The sequence below is a fragment of the Heterodontus francisci genome, chromosome 26 (genome assembly GCF_036365525.1).
Source record: "Heterodontus francisci isolate sHetFra1 chromosome 26, sHetFra1.hap1, whole genome shotgun sequence".
NCBI classification, from domain to species: Eukaryota; Metazoa; Chordata; class Chondrichthyes; order Heterodontiformes; family Heterodontidae; genus Heterodontus; species Heterodontus francisci.
This window is the reverse complement of record NC_090396.1, coordinates 12,693,264-12,712,270: the sequence shown is the minus strand read 5'-3', so window position 1 is coordinate 12,712,270 and position 19,007 is coordinate 12,693,264. Positions and strand designations below refer to the sequence as shown.

At 44.4% G+C, this 19,007-nt stretch overlaps 1 protein-coding gene across 1 annotated transcript in view; it reads right to left on the bottom strand.

The window, feature by feature from the left end:
• The window catches only part of tmem104 (transmembrane protein 104), a 246,945-nt gene that overhangs the window by 212,097 nt on the left and 15,841 nt on the right, over positions 1 to 19,007 (bottom strand). The window lies entirely within an intron of this gene.

Here is a 19,007-nt window from a genome sequence, read left to right as displayed (position 1 = left end):
GAGGGGAAAAGGAGGTGGTGCAGCGCTGTTAATAAGGGACGAGATCAGCACTTGAGTGAGAGGGGATCTTAGATTGAAGGAGCAAGATGTGGGGCTGAATTTTACGCCGCCCCAGCAGGTCAGATGGCGGTGTGAGGACAGCATAAAATTGAGCGGGAGGCTCTGGAAGGCCTACCCGTCCCACTTCCACCTCCGGGCACATTTATGGCATTGGGCCCGCCCGAGGCCAATCAAGGCCCTTAAGCAGTCACTTAAGGGCTCTCACCCACCTCCACGGGAATTTTACCCGTGGCAAACAGGCGTGCCGGAGACGTGAAAGGCCACCCAGCTATATTTGGGCCGTTTCAAATAACTTGCCTTTCACTGCAGCAGCTTTTTCGGGAGCAGAGAGAGTGCGAGCGAGTGAGCAGCTGGGAAGGTCAGTTTAAAGTAAACTTAATTTCTTTTTGTTTTCGGCGGAGACCAGGGGGCTGCTGGGTAAGTAAAACCCTATATATTTGGGCCGTTTCTGAACCCGAGACACGACAGTTGTAGTGTCTCCCACCCACCCTCCTCCTCTAACCGAAAAAAAGGACTCGGTGGTGTATAGATAAGGCTTTTTCTATTTCTTTTTGTTTTATCGTGTGATTAGTTAAAAACTTTTCGTTCCTTTTTCATTTAACTAAGTTTAAGCTTAAGATTAAAAATGGCAGGAGATCTCAGACCCGTGTTATGCTCCTCTTGTTCAATGTGGGAGCTCAGGGACACGGCTGATGTCCCTGACTCCTTCACGTGCAGGAAGTGTGTCCAGCTGCAGCTCTTGTTAGACCGCATGACGGCTCTGGAGCTGCGGATGGACTCACTTTGGAGCATCCGCGATGCTGAGGAGGTCGTGGATAGCACGTTTAGCGAATTGGTCACACCGCAGATTAGGATTGCTGAGGGAGAAAGGGAATGGGTGACCAAAAGGCAGAGAAAGAGCAGGAAGGCAGCGCAGGCGTCCCCTGCGGTCATCTCCCTCCACAACAGGTATACCGTTTTTGGATACTGTTGAGGGAGATGGCTCACCAGGGGAAGGCAGCAGTAGCCAGGTTCATGGCACCGTGGCTGGTTCTGCTGTTCAGAAGGGCGGGAAAAAGAGTGGAAGGGCTATAGTCATAGGGGATTCGATTGTAAGGGGAGTAGATAGGCGGTTCTGTGGTCGAAAACGAGACTCCCGAATGGTATGTTGCCTCCCAGGTGCACGGGTCAGGGATGTCTCAGATCGGCTGCAGAACATTCTGAAGGGGGAGGGTGAACAGCCAGTTGTCGTTGTGCACATAGGTACCAATGATATAGGTAAAAAACGGGATGAGGTCCTACAAGCAGAATTTAGGGAATTAGGAGCCAAGTTAAAAAGTAGGACCTCAGAGGTAATAATCTCCGGATTGCTACCAGTGCCACGTGATAGTCAGAGTAGAAATGAAAGAATAGTCAGGATGAATGCGTGGCTTGAGAGATGGTGCAGGAAGGAGGGGTTCAGATTTTTGGGACATTGGGACCGGTTCTGGGGGAGGTGGGACTATTACAAATTGGACGGTCTACACCTGGGCCGGACTGGAACCAATGTCCTTGGGGGTGCTTTTGCTAACGCTGTTGGGGAGGGTTTAAACTAATGTGGCAGGGGGATGGGAACCAAATGAGGAGGTCAGTGGACAGTAAGGAGGTAGTAACTAAAGCCTGTAAGGAACTAGATAATGAAGTCAGCGTGACTAAGGGAAAGAGTAGGCAGGGAGCAGATGATGAAAGCAAAGGAACTGGTGGTCTGAGGTGTATTTGTTTTAATGCAAGAAGTGTAGTAGGTAAGTCAGATGAACTTAGAGCTTGGATTAGTACCTGGGAGTATGATGTTATTGCTATTACTGAGACTTGGTTAAGGGAAGGGCATGATTGGCAACTAAATATCCCAGGATACCGATGCTTCAGGCGGGATAGAGAGGGAGGTAAAAGGGGTGGAGGAGTTGCATTACTGGTCAAAGAGGATATCACAGCTGTGCTGAAGGAAGGCACTATGGAGGACCCGAGCTGTGAGGCAATATGGGCAGAACTCAGAAATAGGAAGGGTGCGGTAACAATGTTGGGGCTGTACTACAGGCCTCCCAACAGCGAGCGTGAGATAGAGGTACAAATATGTAAACAGATTATGGAAAGCTGTGGGAGCAACAGGGTGGTGGTGATAGGAGATTTTAATTTTCCCAACATTGACTGGGATTCAGTTAGTGTTAGAGGTCTAGATGGAGCAGAATTTGTAAGGAGCATCCAGGAGGGTTTTCTAGAGCAGTATGTAAATAGTCCAACTCGGGAAGGGGCCGTACTGGACCTGGTTGTTGGGAAATGAGCCGGGCCAGGTGGTTGACGTTTCAGTAGGGGACTACTTTGGGAATAGTGATCACAATTCCGTAAGTTTTAGAATACTCATGGACAAAGACGAGAGTGGTCCTAAAGGAAGAGTGCTAAATTGGGGGAAGGCCAACTATACCAAAATTCGGCAGGAGCTGGGGAATGTAGATTGGGAGCAGCTGTTTGAAGGTAAATCCACATTTGATATGTGGGAGGCTTTTAAAGAGAGGTTGATTAGCGTGCAGGAGAAACATGTTCCTGTGAAAATGAGGGGTAGAAATGGCAAGATTAGGGAACCATGGATGACAGGTGAAATTGTGAGACTAGCTAAGAGGAAAAAGGAAGCATACATAAGGTCTAGGCGGCTGCAGAAAGACGAAGCTTTGAAAGAATATCGGGATTGTAGGCACAATCTGAAACGAGGAATTAAGAGGGCTAAAAGGGGTCATGAAATATCTTTAGCAAACAGGGTTAAGGAAAATCCCAAAGCCTTTTATTCATATATAAGGAGCAAGAGAGTAACTAGAGAAAGGATTGGCCCACTCAAGGACAAAGGAGGAAAGTTATGCGTGGAGTCAGAGAAAATGGGTGAGATTCTAAACGAGTACTTTGCATCGGTATTCACCGAGGAGAGGGACATGACGGATGTTGAGGTTAGGGACAGATGTTTGATTACTCTAGGTCAAGTCGGCATAAGGAGGGAGAAAGTGTTGGGTATTCTAAAAGGCATTAAGGTGGACAAGTCCCCAGGTCCGGATGGAATCTATCCCAGGTTTCTGTGGGAAGCGAGAGAGGAAATAGTTGGGGCCTTAACAGATATCTTTGCAACATCCTTAAACACGGGTGAGGTCCCGGAGGACTGGAGAATTGCTAATGTTGTCCCCTTGTTTAAGAAGGGTAGCAGGGATAATCCAGGTAATTATAGACCGGTGAGCCTGACGTCAGTGGTAGGGAAGCTGCTGGAAAAGATACTGAGGGATAGGATCTATTCCCATCTGGAAGAAAATGGGCTTATCAGTGATGGGCAACATGGTTTTGTGCAGGGAAGGTCATGTCTTACCAACTTAATAGAATTCTTTGAGGAAGTGACAAAGTTGATTGATGAGGGAAGGGCTGTAGATGTCATATACATGGACTTCAGTAAGGCGTTTGATAAGGTTCCCCATGGTAGGCTGATGGAGAAAGTGAAGGCGCATGGGGTCCAAGGTGTACTAGCTAGATGGATAAAGAACTGGCTGGGCAACAGGAGACAGAGAGTAGCAGTGGAAGGGAGTTTCTCAAAATGGAGACGTGTGACCAGTGGTGTTCCACAGGGATCCGTGCTGGGACCACTGTTGTTTGTGATATACATAAATGATTTGGAGGAAAGTATAGGTGGTCTGATTAGCAAGTTTGCAGACGACACTAAGATTGGTGGAGTAGCAGATACTGAAGGGGACTGTCAGAGAATACAGCAGAATATAGATAGATTGGAGAGCTGGGCAGAAAAATGGCAGATGGAGTTCAATCAGGGCAAATGCGAGGTGATGCATTTTGGAAGATCCAATTCAAGAGTGAACTATACAGTAAATGGAAAAGTCCTGGGGAAAATTGATGTAGAGAGAGATTTGGGTGTTCAGGTCCACTGTTCCCTGAAGGTGGCAACGCAGGTCAATAGAGTGGTCAAGAAGGCATGCTTTCCTTCATCGGACGGGGTATTGAGTACAAGAGTTGGCAGGTCATGTTACAGTTGTATAGGACTTTGGTTCGGCCACATTTGGAATACTGCGTGCAGTTCTGGTCGCCACATTACCAAATGGATGTGGATGCTTTGGAGAGGGTGTAGAGGAGGTTCACCAGGATGTTGCCTGGTATGGAGGGCGCTAGCTACGAAGAGACGTTGAGTAGATTAGGATTATTTTCATTAGAAAGACGGAGGTTGAGGGGGGACCTGATTGAGGTGTACAAAATCATGAGAGGTATAGACAGAGTGGATAGCAAGAAGCTTTTTCCCCAGAGTGGGGGATTCAATTACAAGGGGACACGAGTTCAAAGTGAAAGGGGAAAAGTTTAGGGGGGATATGCATGGAAACTTCTTTACGCAGAGGGTGGTGGGTGCATGGAACGCTTTGCCAGTGGAGGTGGTAGGCGCGGGCACGATAGCGTCTTTTAAGATGTATCTAGACAGATACATGAATGGGCAGGAAGTAAAGAGATACAGACCCTTAGAAAATAGGCGACAGGTTTAGATAGAGGATTTGGATCGGCGTAGGCTTGGAGGGCCGAAGGGCCTGTTCCTGTGCTGTAATTTTCTTTGTTCTAGCTGCCAGCCTTTCTGCGCCCGGGGGTTTGGGGGGAGGTGGGGGGGGGTGCATGGCAGTCAGGCACATGGTGCCCGATTGGGGGCCGCCCCGCCTCCCAACCCACCCCTTCCCTCCCCCCAAATGACCACTCCAGCCTCATCAGGGAAGGACTGATCGCCCTGGTGAGGCAACCCCAATTTACCTTCCCTCCAGGCTCCGTCGTCGGCTGGGCTGCAGTCCCAGCAGTGGCCACCACTCCCAGTGGCGCAGCTGTGACAAAGAACTGCTGGCCCGCTTATTGGCCGGCAGCTCACTGAGGCGGGACCTCCTCCCATGAGTGGGTGGAAGTGCCGCCTCGGAACAATTAAAGCCTGGGGACCCGTAAAATGCCGGACGGATCCCTGGGCTAGGCGGAAACGAGTTCGTCACTGACTTTCACGTTGGTGGCAAATTCCCATCCGCCTAAGGTAAAAGCCAGCCCATGGAATCAATTTGGGTGGCGCTTAGAAACAGCAAGGGGCAGAAAACATTGGCGGGAGTTGTTTATAGACCAAACTGCAGTGGTAATGTTGGGACCAAGAAACTGATAAAGAGAAGAGAGAATATGAATGCAAGCTAAAAGGCAGACTGTAAAAGGGAGGTAGAGAGAAAACAGGGAATTATAGACCAGTCAGCCTGACTTCAGATGTGGGGAAAATTCCAGAGTCCATTATCAAATATCTTATAGCAGAACACTTGGAGAACAGAGGTAGAATCGGACAGAGTCAGCATGGATTTATGAAAGGGAAATCACGCTGGACAAATCTACTAGAATTCTTCGAGGATGTAACTAGTAGAGTTGATGAGGGGGAGCCAGTGGATGTGGTTTATTTGGACTTTCAGAAGGCTTTCGACAAAGTCCCACATAAGAGATTAGTGTGTAAAATTAAAGTGCATGGGGTTGGGGGCAGTGTATTGCGATGGATAGAAAATTGGTTGGCAGACAGGAAACAAAGAGTCAGAGTAAATGGGTCTTTTTCCGAATGGCAGGCAGTGACTAGTGGGGTACCGCAGGGATCGGTGCAAGAACCCCAGCTATTCATGATATATATTAATGATTTAGATGAGGGAACTAAATGCAATATCTCCAAATTTGCAGATGACAAAACTGGGTGGGTGGGTGAGTTGTGAGGTGGATGCAGAGAGGCTTCAGGGTGATTTGGACAAGTTGAGTGAGTGGGCAAATGCATGGCAGATGCAGTATAATGTGGATAAATGTGAGGTTATCCAATTTGGTAGCAAATACAGGAAGGCAGATTATCTGAATGGCTGTAAAACACAGAGGGGAATATGCAATGAGACCTGGGTGTTCTCGAACACCAGTCGCTGAAGGTAAGCATGCAGGTGCAATAGGCTGTAAAAAAGGCAAATGCTATGTTGGCCTTCAAAGTGAGGAAGCGAGTACAGGAGCAGGAATGTTTTGCTGCAATTGTACAGGTCTTTGGTGAGGCCACACCTGGAATATTGTGTGCAGTTTTGGTCTCCTTATCTGAGGAAGGATGTTCTTACTATAGAGGGAGTTCAGTGAAGGTTTACCAGGCTGATTCCAGAGATGGCGGGACTGACATAGGAGGAGAGATTGAGCTGGTTAGGATTATATTCACTGGAGTTCACAAGAGGGAGGGGGAATCTCATAGAAACCTATAAAATTCTAACAGGACTTGACAGGGTAGATGCAGGAAGGATGTTCCCGATGGTGGGGTAGTCCAGAACCAGGGGTCATAGTCTAAGGATACAGGGTAAGCCTTTCAGGACTGAGATGAGGAAAAATTTCTTCACCCAGAGAGTGGTGAGCCTGTGGAATTTGCTACCACAGAAAGCAGTTGAGGCCAAAACATTGTATGTTTTCAAGGAGGAGTTAGATATAGCTCTTGGGGTGAAAGAGATCAAAGGATATGGGGTGAAAGCAGGAACAGGTTACTGAGTTGGATGATCAGCCATGATCATAATGAATGGCGGAGCAGGCTTGAAGGGCTGAATGGCCTACTCCTGCTCCGATTTTTCCTGTAAACAGGACTTAGGCTAGCAGAATGGACAGGCAAGTAGTACATGGAATTTAAAACAGACAAGTGTGTGGTGATGCATTTTCACAGAAGGAATAGGGTGAGGCAATGTAGACTTAACGGTGCAGTTCTACAGTGTGCAGGAACAGAGGGACCTGGAGGTGCATGTGCATCAGTCTTTGAAGTTGGAAGGACATAGAGAGTCTAGTTAGCAAAGCATATGGGATCATGGGCTTCATAAATAGAGGTATTGAGTACAAAAGCAGGGAAGTTATGCTCAACCTTTATAAAGCAGTCAGGCCACAACTAGAGTATTCGCCCAGTGATGGCCACCACCCTTCAGGAAGGATGTGAGGGTCCTAGAGAGGCTGCAGAGGAGATTTACCAGAATGATTCCAGGGATGGGGGATCATAGCTACAAGGTTAGGTTGGAAAAGCTGTGGTTGTTCTCCCTAGAGCAAAGGAAATTGAGGGGAGGTTTGATAGAGGTGTACAAGATTATGACTGGCCTAGATAAGTTAGACAAGGAAAAACTGTTCCGATTAACTGATGGTACAAGGACTAGGAGGACACAGATTGAAGGTTTTGGGCAAGTAATGCAGGGAAAATGTGAGGAAGAAGTTTTTTTTTTTTACACACATCGAGTGGTAATGACCTGGAACTCGCTGTCCATGAGGGTGGTGGAAGCTGAGACAAATCAATGATTTTAAAAAGGAAATTGGATGGGCACTTGAAGGATATAAACTTGTAGGGTGGCAGGGATTGATCGGGGGGAGTGGGACGGTCCGCATTACTATGTGGAGAGCTAGCATGGACTTGACGGGCCAAATGGCCTCCTTCTATGCTGTAAATGACTGACTACCCCAAGGCCTTACATTATTCACTGCTACCGTGTTTTACACTGGCTCCCCACACCTGAAGCCATCTCCTAGCACACACGGGTTCATGTCAGTGAACAGATTTAACAACTGCACCTAGATTATTCAGGCCACCCATAATGATTCATTTTAAGGGCCCCTCAGTTACCGCACTAGGTTAAGAGAACCAAGGTGTTTTTACTTTAGATGAGTAACTGTTGAGGGAATTTGATTGAATATTTGAAAAGGAAGGAAGGATTAGATTCTTTCCAAGTGTTCAGGCTGTTCAAGTTAGAGGTTAAGGAGGACCGGGAGCATGAATATGTTATATAAAGCATAGAACTAAATTGGATGTTAGGAGGTACTGCTCCCTGCAGAAATTTGACATCTGGGAAAATATAGATATTAGTGGGACACTGGGGATTGTATCTGCATGGCTGTCTGAAGCTTGATTGACTTTAAGGGGAATTTCCTAGAGTTTCTTTTCCTAAATTAATTAGCTCATGGTTGTTGTGGGTTTTTTGGGGTTCAGGAGACCATGTGGGTGGCTGGGTGGGGAAAATTGGAGCAATTGGTGGAGGAGGTGGGTCATTATCCACCCTCCCTTTCATATGTCACTGTGCAAGGCACTGGTTACTCACTGTTTTACTGCATAATGCTAGGGAGAGGATCACACAATCTCCTAGGAGAAAACAAAATCTTAGGCCGATTTATGAAAAACTCTAGAAATCCCAAACACTGAAAAATCCCTCCCTCCCTGAAGGTGACAAATGACTGGGTAATACAAAACAAGGGAGAGAATGAGGAAGTTGGACATGTCTTCATTTGATCAGAAAATATTTAAGGTGACCCATGTGATGTTTTCAAAATGTAGAGATTGCTATCAAGACAAACTGCTGACACAATTATTGAATATAATGGGCATAAATGAGAGAAAAATCAGAAAAAGGCACCAAGGGTAATAGAGTAAGCTATTGCAGAATGTCTCAAGATAAAGAAATGCAAGCACAGGATAGAAAGTGAGCACATGATCAGAAACAGAAGTGGAGATCAACCAAGAGGACAAACTTCCTCGGCTGAAATTGGATTTTGTAAATAGCAACTATCCACCACTCATGATCATCCGAAAGAACACTGAATGAATGCCCCTTTCAATGATGGGAAAGGAACCTTTAGTATACATATAAAAGCATTTGGAAAGTTATAGCTAATAGACGTGCAAGGTGGTTCAATCCTAAAACTCTACACTGTAATCAAAAGGCAGAGCCATTAACTGATAAAGTAAATGTTGAATGCAATGAAATGCTGCAACAATCCAAGATTGGCAAACAGGAGCAGCCAACCACTAATACCATATCGTTAACATTCAAAATCAAAAGATGCTTCAGAGACAGGTACAAGGAAACCATAGAGACAAGGAGGGAGGGGTTATGAAGTTTGACCAAATGTTTGTTTGGAGATATAAAAAAAAAGGTAAGGAAAGTGTTGATGTAGAAGGGTATTCCAAAGAGTCAGACCCAACTGTCAGTGACATGAGGTTACAAATGAGGTAGTGGAGCTGAAAAAAAAAGGTTGCAGAGATAGGGTGGAATCAGGCCAAAAGACAAGGACAAGAATTTAAATTTAATGCATTACCTGCAATGTAAGTCACTGAAGAAAGAAGAGAAGGGCAAGCATCTGGTTAAGTCCAAGATGAGGTGCAAGAAAAAGGCAGCAGAGTTTGTAGTAGGGGCTAAGACAATGGCTCAAGTCTTCTCAAAGTTGAGCTGGAAGAAGTTGCAATTTGTCCATTACTCAAAGGCAGTCAAGGGAGAAGGAAGAGTAGAACTAGGTGACATCAGTGTGCAAATTAGCCTCATGCCCGCAGATGAGTTTTCACTTTCCTTCCCTAACTAGTTACAAGATCGTCCAGGAAAAGAAATTAAATGGAGAGAAGGATAAACCAGGTAACTATAGGCTAATTAGTCTCTGTTGTGCATGGATTCCCAGAACTAATAATTCAAGATCAGCTGCACGTCAGTGAGCATTTAAAAACAAATGGGATAAATCAAGCACAATCAGTACAATGTTAAAGGCAACCCACATACATTTCTTTTTATTTAGAGCTGTTGGAAGAAGTGTCCAATTTCATAAAAAGGAATGCCAAAGTTGTCATTTATAGGGCGGCGCAGTGGTTAGCACTGCAGCCTCACAGCTCCAGCGACCCGGGTTCAGTTCTGGGTACTGTGTGCGGCGTTTGCAAGTTCTCCCTGTGACTGCGTGGGTTTCCGCCAGGTACTCCGGTTTCCTCCCACAGCCAAAGACTTGCAGGTTGAGGGGTAAATTGGCCATTGTAAATTGCCCCTAGTGTAGGTAGGTGGTAGGAGAATGGTGGGGATGTGGTAGGGAATATGGGATTAATGTAGGATTAGTATAAATGGGTGGTTATTGGTCGGCAGACTCAGTGGGCTGAAGGGCCTGTTTCAGTGCTGTATCTCGAAATAAAATAAAATAAAATATGGGTTTTAAGATGACAAATCAGTGACATGTCTCACAGATGTAGTTTACATGGGTTAAGAGGACAGTGAGGTGTCTCAGAGAAGGCTTGTTAAAACAATTCAAATGTATGTCTGGAATCAAAGGAAATTCAGCAGAATCGACAATAATGCTGATGGACAAATTAGGGTAAATAGGTGTTGTTTGGGTTAGGTGGTGGTACTCCAGGGATTACTAATCGGTTTATTTTGTTCAAAATTATAACACCTAAACCATGATGTAAACATAACATCTGCAAGAACTTTCCACCATCATGTTTTTGTCACACTCTAATCTGTAATGGGAAAATTACCATGTCCACACTTCTAATGGAAACTGTGATTGTAAACTCACTGTAGTTATACCCCCTGCCAGTAGTGGTGCAACAGCAGCTGTTTCACATCTCCCAGGTCCTCAGACTGCACTACAGATAAACTTATTTACCAGCTCTACTTCTCTGCATATTTAAAGTATACTAAATTATTGCATAAAAATAGGACAGACTATATGCCTAGTCTAATTATCACCCACCCTCTAAATCAGAATTGTCCACGATAAGGCCTATGGGCCTGAATCCGGCCTTCCAATACTGCGTGACTGACAGCAGGCTGCCCGTGGCTGGGCTTTGACTGACGGCAGGATCACTGGGAATGGCCCAATAGCTATTGGAGGAGGGGCTTGGCTTTGAGTGATGTCTCTCCTATTAAAATACGTCAGGTGGGACCTACGTCTGACGGATGGCAGACACCTGTCTATGATTGGTCACTGTTAGTGACTGAGCGCAGGCTGCCCGGGCAGGGGGGAGCGCTGATTGGAGGTTCGCGGTGTAGACGCGCTGGAATCAGCTGCCCCTGCTGTTTTCAGGCAGCTCAGGGAGCGAGCGAGCAAATGGATACAGCTGCTGCAAGGGAGGGGGAGAGATAGGCCAAGGGAGAGCAGAAAGCAGGCCAGCACATGGTAGAGGTATGGGGTGGAGAGGCACTGAGGGAGCGCAAAGAGAGAGTTCAGCAGTCCTTTAAACCAGCACCGGGGTGCAAGGTGGGGGTGGGGGGGTGGGGAAAAGATGAAGATTGCTCCTGACAGAAAGATAAATACTCCATATCACTACATCAATTGTGCAGGCAGACATTGACTACTTGTACAAGCAAAATCAGTATTCAACAGTGACGAGAAAGTTAATAAATTAGTCTCATTTAAAGCTTGTTCACAAAAATGCATTTTTTTGCTGTTTTGATTAGTACAAAAAATGTACAACGGCTTTATCTTACTGAAATTTGCTCACCGCCCCCATATGTAGGACAAAAACTGTAATGTGGACCCTCACGCAAAAAGGTTGGAGACCTCTGCTCTAAACCATCTCCTTCACATGAAGGCAATACAGTGTATTCCACAAAAAGCCAGAGTGGATATTGTTTGGACTTGGGCAGAAAAGGGAAAATTTTACTTTTTCGTCTGAAAATTTTGATTGTTTGCTACACAATGAGGAGCATTCTAAGTGAGCAGGCAGGTCAGTAAAATGGGCAAAGAGGAGGCAGATACAATTTAATATGTAATAGTTGACTCAATTTTGGGAGGAAAAACAAGAAATTGAAGTATAAACTCCATAGAAAAAGTTTCTGAATAGCGTGAAGGAGCATAGACAACTAGTACATAAGGCAGCTATTTAAAAAAAAAGAGAAATGTTATTTTGTGTTTTGTAACTATGGGCAGAATGTACATGAGGACAGAATAAATGTCAAACAATGGTTAGGCCGCAGTTAAAAAGGCAGTGTACAATTCCGGGCACCCCATTATAGAAAAGACAGTAAGGTTATAAAAAGAGTGCATCATATATACCAGACTGACGAGAAGAGATACTGTGGAAGACACTGGTGATATGAAGCTGGCAACACACCAAGGCTCCTTAGACAGCACCTTCCAAACCCGCGACCTCTACCAATTAGAAGGACAAGGGCAGCAAATACATGGGAACACCACCACCTGCAAGTTCCCCTCCAAGTCACACACCATCCTGACTTGGAACTATATCGCTGTTCCTCCACTGTCGCTGGGTCAAAATCCTGGAATTCCCCTCCTAACAGCACTATAGGTATACCTACCCCACATGGACTGCAGCAGTTCAAGGCAGCAGCTCACCATATCTCAAGTGCAATTAGGGATGGGCAATAAATGCTGGCCTAGCCACCGACGCCCACATCCCAGGAATAAATAAAAAAAAGACTACTTGCAATGGAGTGGAGAAGTCTAGCAGGACGTTTAAGAGGTTTTTACAATTATGTTGAAGTGGTTTGATAAAGTTGATTAGGGAAAGAGCAATTGCTCTGGTTGACAGTCAATGACAGAAAACCAGGAACTTAAAATGGTCAAAGGTAGAGGGAGTAGCAGAATTTATGCAGAGATTTGTTGGAGTCTTGAATAGCTTTAGCAGATGTGACTGAAGCAGAGACCATTGCACTTGAACAAAGGAACATACAGGACTACAAAAAATGCAAGGTAATCAGATTAATTTTGGATTGCTCTAGCAAACAGCCAGGACTGACAGAATGAGTTGAATGGCTTCCTCCTGCTTTGTAAATTTCAATGGCTCCATTACCATCTGACACTTAACATGAGACAATTATAGAACACACGCCCAAACCTTAAGTATATAGCGAGAAATTGAGGTCGTTGCATAATGGGCTCCATTTACAGAAGTCAAGGTTTTGCACAGTACTAATTTGGAGACTCAGTTATACTTTAATATAGCGGCTAGTCGATTCAATGCAGTGTTTTATATAGTCTGGGAATGTGGGCACTACATGAACTGATAAAAAGTTGACTGGCATAAGGTATCAAATTTTACATTGGATATTATGATTTTGTATTAATTTGTTTTAAAGTATGAACTGTATACAAGGTTTAACTTATTATTTACAATGAAATATGGCAAACAATGTGAAAACAATAAAAAGTTAACTAAAGGCTGGTCTTTCATTCCACCCAACCCAACACCACAAAAACTAAAGACAGGCTACAGGAAGAATTCATCATCATGCTGCCATCTTTTGGCAGAAACCTACTGCTGCATCTGCAAATTTATCGAAGCAGGCGAGCAGCTATGAAAAACACTAGAATTGTAACTAAGATGCAATCAAACCAAACAATACATCTTCCCCAATGGTCTATGGCTTTCCAGTTTTCTACAAAGGACAGCAGAGAGATTAACTGCTCCCAGACGAGCTCTGGAAGTTAAACAAACTATTGATCTGAGTGACACGAAGCAAAAATCGCTTTTTGTCGTGTTCAATCACAAGCAACTCCTATAAGTGCACTGTTGCAGGAATCAGCAGTGGGACCCTGTTTCTACTCTACATAAACAACCTGGAATCAGAAATGCATTGGAAGTTGGTTAGACTCTCAGATGAGCCTGAACTGGATGATACAGCAGTTAAGGAACTACATAAAGACCTAGATAATAGTTGCAATTGGGCAGAACTATAGCCAATGAAATTCAACCTTTATTTTGCTATTGGGGCATGTGCAATACAGACAAGGCAATATTCATCATCCAAAACCCTGCTGCCCGTGATCTAACTCGCACCAAATCCTGTTCACCCATCACCTTTGTGCTCATGGACCTACACTGACTCCCGGTTAAGCAACACCTCAAACTCAAAATTCTCATCCTTGTTTTAAATCCCTCCAGACCCTCATCTCCTCAGATATCTGCACTCTAACTCTGGCCTCTTCAGCATCTCTAGCATTTAATTGCTCCACCTTTGGTGGCTGTGCCTTCAGCTGCCTAGGCCCAAGGTCTGGAATTCCCTCCCTGCACTTCTCTACTTCACTTTCCTCCTTTAAGACACTTTAAAATATACCTCTTGACCAAGCTTTTGGTCATCTGCCCAAATATCTCATATGGTGCAGTGTGATTTTGCTTTATAATGCCTCTGATGCACTTTGGGACGTTTTATTAGTAAAGGTGCTATAAAAAATACAAGTTGTCACCCATTCCTAGTTGTCTTGAATGTGGGAATGAAGCCACATTGATCAGACCAGATTGGGTTAACGTTTCCCTTCCCTGAAGAACATTATGGATTTTTAAAACAGCAGCTTCCAAATTAGATTAAATGAATGGAGTTTCATGAATTGCCATATTGGGTTTGGAATTCTTGACCTCTGGGTCACTAGTCCAGTGCCAGAAGCACTGGGCTACTATATTCATGTAGGTTACATATTGGAAGAAAAAGGAAGTGGGATGATGCTCCATTAACTTGATATATAGCAAGAGATGTGCAAATTGGAGCAAGTTAAACGAAGGCTCGTCTTTAATTGCACCCAATCCAACTCCACACACACTAAAAGTAGGATACGAGAAGAATTCATTACTATACTGCCATCTACTGGTATAAACCTACTGCTGCATCTATAAAAGCATCTAAGCAGGCAGCTATAAAACACACTACAATCATTATTAACTCAGCAGCTAAAACATTAGGGTAGCAGGGTCATTTCAGACTTCACTGCCCTTTTTCCGAGTTGCTCCAGGCCCAGGTAAGGGGTCCATGCTCAGGATTACAAGCCACGGCCAATGGTGGAACCAGCAAATTTTTGGTGGTGATGGTGGAAGAGCTAGAACCTCGAGAGACAACGGTTGCTTACAGGCGGAGGATCCTGCGGGAAGAGGACTTTGGTTTCCTCTAAAGCACACGAGGAAGGCAACGAGAAACCACCTCATGTACTTCTCCCCCTAGTCATATTGCTCATTTCTCATTGAAGTTAAAAAACGGGAGGCTCTTACGAGCAACTGAAGAGGAAAGCACAGAGAAGGTGCAAATGAGATTTCCCAGAACGGTACCAGGGCTGAGGAAATTCAGTTATGTATAGACATGAGTGAAGCTGATGTCTTTGAGAAAATGTGGTTAAGGGATATTTAAAGAGAGGTGCTCAAAATTATGAGGGGTTTTGATTGAATTGATAGAGAGAAACTATTCCACCAGTGGGCAGGTGGATAATCAGGCCACAGATGCAAGAGAATTACATAAAATGACAATGTACAGCACAGAAACAGGCTATTTGGCCTAATTGGCCCATGCACGACATGAACCTCCTCTCATCCTTCTTCATCTAACCTCATCAGCACAATCTTCCATTCCTTTTATCCAGCTATTTTCCTCAACTACTCTTTGTAGTAGAGTCAAGTTTCACATTCTAACCTTAAAGAAGTTCCTCCTGAACTCCCGATTACATTTATTAGTGACTATCTTATATCTACCTTTGGTTTCCAATAGCGGAAACGTCTAAACCCTTTCATAATCTCTATCAAATCAGTCTTCAGAGAAAAGAACCTCAGCCTGTTCACCATTTCCTGATGGAACACAAGCTATACTCGTCATCCTAGTAAATTGTTTTCTCTTCCAGAATTCCCTAGATTCTACAATAGTCCCCATGAATTGGACTGTAGCAAGTAAAACCCTGCTATTAAAGAAAGGAAGGCCAACAGGGAACTATAGGCCAGTTAACCAGACATGAGCAGTAGACAAAATGCTAGAATTTAAGGATGTGCCGAGAGGACAGCTGGAAAGTCATTATGGATTTATGAAAAGGAAATTGTGTCTGACAAATCTATTAGAGGTTTTTGAAAATGTAACTAGGATGGATAAGGGGGAGTCCAGTGGATGTCATGCATTTGGATTTTCAAAAAGTATTCAATAAAGGAGGTTATTATACAAATTAGGGCTCATGGGATTGGGTATAATATTCAAGAGTAACTAGGGACGGGCATTAAATGCTGGCCTACCCAGTGATACCCACAAGCCATGAATGGAAAAAATATATATTCAAAAGATTAAGGATTGGTTAATGGGCAGAAAATAAAGGGAATAAACAGGTAATTTTTGGGTTATCAGGCTGTAACTAGTAGGGTACCATAACGATAAGTGCTTGGGCCTCAGCTATTTAAAATCGATATGAATGACTCAAGACGAGTGGACCAAGTAATGCATCCAAGTTTGCTGACAACACAAAATTAGGTGGGAAAGTAAGCTGTGGGGATGCAGCATTGAGGCTGCAAAAGGGATATAGACAGATTAAGTAAGTGGGAAAGAACTTGGCAGATGCAATAATGTAGGGAAGTGCCAAGTTATCCACTTTGGTAGGAAAAGTAGAAAAGCTGAATTTCTTTTAAATGGTAAGAGACCGAGATATGCTGGTATTCAGAGGGACCTGGGTGTCCTTGTACATGGAACACAAAGTTAACATGCAGGTACAACAAGCAAATAGAAAAACAAATGGTATGTTACTCTTTATTACAAGGGATTGGCATACAAGTCGTCTGACTGTAATTGAATAGGACTTTGGTGAGACCACACCTGGCATACTGCATACAATTTTGTTCCCCTTATTCAAGGAAGGATATATTTACCTTTGGGAGAGTACAATGAAGGTTAGAGTGTTTCCTGGGATTAGAGGATTGTCCTGAGCAGAGATCGAGTTGACTGGGTAGATATGCTATAGAATTTAGAAGAGTGAGAAGCGATCTCATTGAAACAGAAAATTCTTTGGGGACTTGAGGGGGTAGATGCTGGGAGGAAGTTTCCCCGAATTGGACAGTCTAGCATACAGGGTCACAGTTTCAGAATAAGGAGCCATTCAGGATTGAGATTAGGAGAAAAGTCTTCAGTCAAAAGGCTTGAGGATCATTGCGATTTACTACCCCAGAGGGGCTGCAAATGTTCTGCTGTTGAGCGCATTCAAGACAGAGATTGATAGATTTTTGGATACTGAGGGAATCAAAGGAAATGGGGACAGTGCAGGAAGGTAGAATTGAGGTAGATCAGTCATGATCGTATTGAATGGCAAAGCAGGCTCGAAGGGCTGAAAGGCCTACTCCAGCTCCTGTTTCTTATATGTTTAATTCAAACTGTTCACAGTTTATAAGGGGAGGTGGTGGTGTAGTGGCAATGTCACCAGACTAGTAATCCAAAGGCACAGGTGAGTGCTCTGGGGCATGGGTTTAGGGGTGACACAGTGGTGCAGTGGTTAGCACAGCTCCAGCGACCCGGGTTCAGTTCTAGGTACTGCCTGTGCGGAGTTTGCAAGTTCTCCCTGTGACGGCATGGGTTTCCTCCGGGTGCTCCAGTTTCCTCCCACAGCCAAAGACTTGCAGGTTAATAGGTAAATTGGCCATTGTAAATTGCCCCTAGTATAGGTAGGTGGTAGGAGAATGGTGGGGATGTGGTAGAGAATATGGGATTAATGTAGGATTAGTATAAATGGGTGGTTGTTGGTCAGCAGACTCGTTGGGCCGAAGGGCCTGTTTCAGTGCTGTATCTCGAAATAAAATAAATATTCCAAGTGTTCTATACAAGTTTAATATAACTTCTGTTTTTCCAATTCTATCCTTCCAGAAAATGAACTCCAATGCTTAGTTTATTTTGTTTTTGGTCTTACAAACCTTTGTATCTGTACCCCAATCCCATTTAGACGCATCTTACAAGCAATCCACGGTCTCATTCTTCCAACAAAATGCACCACCTCACAGTTATCTATAATTGAAGTTAATTTGCCATTCTGCAAGTTTAATGGCTTCCTGTATTTTGTTGCAATCCTCCTCTATACTAACTATACCACCCCACCCCCATTTGGTGGCATCTGCAAATTGTGAAATTGTACTTCCGCTTTAAAAAAAAAAATTATTTCATGGGACATGTGTCGCTGACAAGGCGAGCATTTGGTGCCCATCCCAAATTGCCCTTGAAGGTGATGGGTCCTGAATCCAAACAGTTAAAGATTGCCTGCTTGGTAGATAGTGAGGAGGTTAGCTGTAGACTGCAGGAAGATATTGATGGTCTGATCAGATGGGCAGAAAAGGGACAAATGGAATTCAACCTGGAGAAGTGCGAGGTGATGCATTTGGGGAGGTCAAACAATGCAAAGGAATACAAGATTAATGGGAAAATACTGAAGTGTAGAGGAAGCGAGGGACTTGGAGTGAATGTCCATGGATCCCTGAAGGTCAATAAGGTGGTTAAGGCGGCATATGGAATCCTTTCCTTTATTAGCTGAGACATAGAAGACAAGAGCAGGGAGGTTATGCTGGAACAGTATAACTCAACTGGAGTACTGCGTGCAGCTCTGGTCACCTCATTACAGAAAGCATGTAATTGCACTAGAGAGAGTACAGAGGAGATTTACAAGAAGGTTGCCAGGGCTTGAAAGTTGCAGTTATGAGGAAAGATTAGATCGGCTAGGGGTGTTTTCCTTAGAATAGAGGAGGCTGAGGGGTGACTTAATTGAGGTGTACAAAATTACAAGAGACCTAGATAGAGTAGACAGGAAGAACCTGTTTCCCCTAGCGGAGAGGTCAATTACCAGGGGGTACAGATTTAAGGTGACTGGTAGAAGGACTAGAGGGGACAGGAGGAAAAACTTTTTCATCCAGAGGGCGAATTTACTACCAGGAACAGTGGTGGAGGCAGAAACACTCAATTCTTTTAAAAGGTACCTGGACATGCACCTGAAGAGCAAGGTTATGGACCAGGTGCTGGAAGTTGGGATTAGATTGGGCGGCTAGTTTTTTAGGCCGGCACAGACAAGACGGGTTGAATGGCCTCCTTCTGTGCCATAATTTTTCTATGGTTCTATGTTGTCAGGACTGGAAAAAAGCAGCTATGAGGAAAGATTGGATAGGCTGGGGTTGTTCTTCCTGGAGCAGAGAAGGCTGAGGGGCGATCTGATTGAAATGTACAAAATTATGAGGGGCCTGGATAGAGTGGAGGTGAAGGGCCTATTTACCTTAGCAGAGTGGTCAGTGACTAGGGGCATAGATTTAAAGTGATTGGTAGAAATATTAGAGGGGAGATGAGGAAAAATGTTTTCACCCAGAGGGTGGTGATGGTCTGGAACTCACTGCCTGAAAGGGTAGTTGAGGCAGAAACCCTCATCTCATTCAAAAGGAGTCTGGCTATACACCT